Consider the following 5,014-nt stretch of genomic DNA (forward strand, 5'->3'; position numbering starts at 1 on the left):
GCCACCGCCACTTCCGGAGCCTTGTGAGCGGGCACTGCCGCCTCGGGGGAACTGAGAGCGGGCACCGCCGCCTCGGGGGAACTGAGAGCGGACACCGCCACCTCGGGGGAACTGAGAGCAGACACCACCGCCTCTGAAGCCTCGTGAGCGGGCACCGACGCCTCGGCAGGCTTGTGAGCGGGCACCGCCGCCTCGGGAGGATCGTGAGCGGGGACCGCCGCCTCGGGGGAACTGCGAGCGGACACCGCCACTTCCGGAGCTTTGTGAGCGGACACCGCTGCCCCGGGGAAACTTTCTGGCTTGCATCAGTCCATGTACCAATAATTAATAATCTGCCCAGAGAGGCATGGGGAAGGCTTATAAATAGCCCTCAGGATGGGCAACAGCTGTGTGTGTGTGAGTGTATACACAGGTGTGTGGAGTCAAGGTAACGGAGTCCGGGAGGATGGGAAGTGGCGACCTCTGGTAGTGAGAGGGAGAAGACCAGACCCCTGACAATCTATCTATCTATCTATCTATCTATCTATCGGTATCAGTCTCTTTTTTGACTCTTCATGTGTCCACTCTTATCATCTGCAGTCAACTTTCACTCTGAACAGCGATTAGCACTCAAGCTTTATCAGGCCGGAAAGAGCTCTGACGTCACGAATGAGCTTCCAGACAGAGTCCATTTACTGACAGCTACCTTTATAACATACACGTATCTCTTACAGAAGGACAGACACGTCTACAGATCTGTTTAAAAACAGACAGATGTTCAGATGGACAGACAGTTGACATAAGATTCAAACAGCAGGCCTGAGAGAATGAGGAGAGACCGTAAGTGATGAACTACACAGATCAGTGTCCATTTCTCAAGGATAGTCTCTTTCCTGTTGAGGTCTTACTGCACTACAGATACTTCAGTACCGAATCGAGATCTACGGTGCTCTGAAATACGGTGAAATACGAGATCTCAGCAGGCAACAAAGCAAGTGACCAATACCAGATCTGCCTAAGATCCAGACCAAGTCAAGTCAAAGCACAGAACACAAAAAAACCTACACTAAACTACATTTATTTCTTATGTATTTTCTATATTTATAGGTTTCAAATAAATAAATAAACAAACAAACAAACACTTGCAACTTATTGTAAATAGTAAACAATAGGTTTTTTTTTATAATAGACTAAAAAGAACATTTAAAATGTTTGTAAAATGTATTCAATGTTTCCAGTAAATGAATGAATGAATCATTGAACAAATAAATAAATATTTAAAATATATTAAATATATTATATATATTATATATTTAAAATATGTTCAATATTTGAATTATTTAAATCATAAAAGTTAACAATTCTTAAATATTAAAGACTTTAGAAACAATATAAAATTTTCAATCTTTATGAATAAATTAATTAATTAATTAATTAACATCAATAATATCATATAATATATCATATTTTTTTCTCTTTTGACTATATATATATATATATATATATAAGAAGATTCACAGAAAATTCACAGACCTTAGAAAAATGAACTTTTCTCCAACAACCAGCCCAGAAAATGTGAAAGAAGTGGCGAGATTCTGTATGTTCTCCTCATAACATGACAAATGTCAACATGGATGTGTGTTGACAATAAGATTCATAAGAATTATATAAGACAAAGCAGGAGTTAATAATGGGCTGCAGCATGTGACTGTATGCCGGCGCTTAATGACACACAGCAGATGACACACACTGACCAACACACACAGGACAAGAAAACGACAAGAAAGGTGTCAGGAATAAAAAAGAAGCCTGCGCAAAACTTCCTCAGGAATATAACTGGCGGATGAGAGGAGCAAAACTAAACAGTGAGAGTGAGAAACACACACAAGTGTTATGAAGACAGAGAGGTCACATGACTGTCAGATGAAGGTCGTCTGCGTAACGGTTGTGTCTCCAGTGGCGCATTGGCAGGTAATTGTCTTTTCCTCCCCGTTTCCTCTGCCAATTCACACACACACACAGCATACACTATTGATCACGCCGCGTGTCAGCAAATGTAAGAACCACAGATAAATCCTCCCATTGCTGTTTACCCACAAACCCCTGCTCCAGAGCCAGATCTTGGACACCCACAGGAAGAAACATCACAAATGAGATCTCAACAACACCTTGATCAAACAGAACAAGTGAAGACTCCTGTCTGTTTCTCAGATGACTCTTCTCAGAGGGACCGCAGCGCTAGAGTTTCAGAAGCGATCTCAGTAATGTCTCAAACTGTGCTCAGATTAGACAAGATAATGAAATCTGGAATCAAAAGCCTGAAAAAAAACTGAAATATTTCTCATCAAATGATCTGAGCTGCTCCACATTCATTTTACAGCTCTAGATTCTTACTGGATGATGACTAGTTACTCATTTGTTTCTATTTCTTCTTATTTTTATTCATAAAAAATATTATTTCTATATTATATAAAATATAAGTTTTTTTTTAATTAAATCAAATCAAAAAGTTTTATTTTATTCATATCTGAGCAACATCTGTGACAAAGTTGATTTGTTTTTGCTTTCTCGTTTGAATATATGTAATATCAAATATAAAACAAAAACAAAATACAATTTTAAAAAGTTTTATTAAAAAGCAACATCTAAGAAAACGCTGATATTTAAATTAAATATAACTGAGAACCATTAAATGTTATGAGCAATGAACAAACAAAATGTTAATACATTTTTTTTTCTTTATTTTATGACGTAAAATAAAACAAAGTAAAATGTTTTATTTGATTTATTATTTAACACCTGAGCCGAGCAACATCTAATATGAAGGTGACACTTACTATAAATAAGATTAAAACATTAAAATTTCAGAGCAATGAATAATCACATTTTAAACAACATTCTCGTTTAATTTCTTTTTTCTATTTCATTTTTTATTTCTCGTTTTAATATTTGTATCTTTATTTTAGGTACGTTTTTATAAATAAAATAAAATATACAAATAACACAAAATAAAATGAATAAAAATAAAAATGACAGGTTTGTTTTATTTTACTAACACCTAAGCAACATCTGAAAAGAGTTGATACTTAGGCCTATTGTAAATGAAATAACTGAAATACAATCTGAAATAATGTTTTTAATAAAATTCAAATTGTAATGCTTTATTTTATTTCATATATAAAATAATACCAAATATATATTTATATAAAAATTATAAATAAATAAATAACGTGTTACATTTTTAAATGTAAACACTTTTTTAAACGTTTAAATTAACCCCTGAGCAACAGCTGAGACTTGCAAGTTGATCCATACTGTAAATGCAATCTAGCTGAGAACCATTCAATCATCTGAGCAACGGCTGAGCAAACTCTGAGCACTCAAATGCTCCTCTGAGAGGCCTGTTGTCAGACAGAGGTGAACTGGATTAAAGTGAGCTGTAGATGAAGACGTCAGTCAGCGTACGGGTTTGTTAGTTCAGGGCTTTGACTGGTTTGTGCAGGAATGAGATTAAGTGCAGTCAATGACTAAACGCTGCTGAAATCACAGCAAACCATCAGAGGACGAGGATCAGCGCCAGATTAACACACACCTGCTCGCTGAGGGACAGATGAACCGCCGACTCAAAAACACACACAAAGAGACGCTGCCAAATGACTAATTAGCAAACAATGGACGGATGAGAGCCACTTCTCCAGCAGCACTGCAGATACCTGCCTTATTTCTATTAGCGCCCAATCATATTTCCCCAAAGCTCTTCAGAGATCAGAGAGGTCTGACATTCACAAAATCATATTCAGACACAATGTTTTCATCATCGCTTGCTCAATATAATCAGGATCTGTAACTGAACTAAAGTAAGCTGTCAATCAAATGCACTGATTCTATGATTTATCAGCAAATAAAAAAAAAACATTTATATATTAATCAAACAATCAATCAATCAAATCGCCAACAAACCAGTCATAAACCAATTAATGGAATAATAAATAGTATTACAATCTTAATAAAATCACTATCAACATTAATTGTTACTGTATTCATACTAATATTGCTAATTTAATAAAAATAATATAAATACAAAAATAAAGAATTAATCAATATTAATACTGAGATCATTAACACCGACGATAAATTATTAAGATTGCTACTAAATATTAATACATATAATATTAAATAAAGAATAAAATAATCCGTTCATTCATTTAAAAGAAAAATATTTTGCAATTACTATCCATAAAAGCAAGATTTATATAAAATAATGAAAAAATATATAAAAATTCTGATTATATTACAATCAAAATTATTATATTATATTACAACACAAATGCTTTTAATCAATCAACCATAAAAACAAATAAACAATAAATGAATGATCAGTTGAATACATGAATATTAATATGAACTGTTACTGTAAAAATAGCGGTAATACTAATACTGCTAATAATATTGATGACATGTTAAAACATTATTATAAACTAATATTAATACCAATATTAATCATGTTACTACTGATATTAATTATTGTATTAATGCTAATATTGCTATTACTATCAATTAAATATTCAAATAATAAATAAGATGTTAATTTAAAAAATGGTTACATTTCATATTTTATTATTATATATTAATATTACTGCATCAATACTAATATTATTAATAATATTTATATTAATATTAACAAAAAAACATTTTATATTAATACTATTATTAATATTACACATATTTTTTTATATTAATACCAATATTAATATGATTTAATCATATTAATAGCAATACAATATTTAATAATAATCAGTATTATCATCAACATTACAATTGCTATTAATAGTTACTGTATTAATATGCATATTGCTATTAATATTAATATTAAAAAACAATATTACTACAGAATAATTAATAATTATTCATATTGATATTAATAGTATATAAATGTTCACATTGATAATTGCTGTATTAATATGAATATTAATACTAATATCAAAATATAAATTATATATATATATATATATATATATATATATATATATACTCT

At 32.2% G+C, this 5,014-nt stretch overlaps 1 protein-coding gene across 1 annotated transcript in view; it reads right to left on the bottom strand.

The window, feature by feature from the left end:
• Window positions 1–5,014, bottom strand: part of LOC107695689 (RNA binding protein fox-1 homolog 3-like) — a 304,812-nt gene that overhangs the window by 294,324 nt on the left and 5,474 nt on the right. The gene's annotated exons all lie outside the window — the stretch shown is intronic.

Source organism: Sinocyclocheilus anshuiensis, unplaced genomic scaffold, assembly GCF_001515605.1.
Source record: "Sinocyclocheilus anshuiensis isolate Anshui unplaced genomic scaffold, SAMN03320099.WGS_v1.1 scaffold1075, whole genome shotgun sequence".
Lineage (NCBI taxonomy): Eukaryota > Metazoa > Chordata > Actinopteri > Cypriniformes > Cyprinidae > Sinocyclocheilus > Sinocyclocheilus anshuiensis.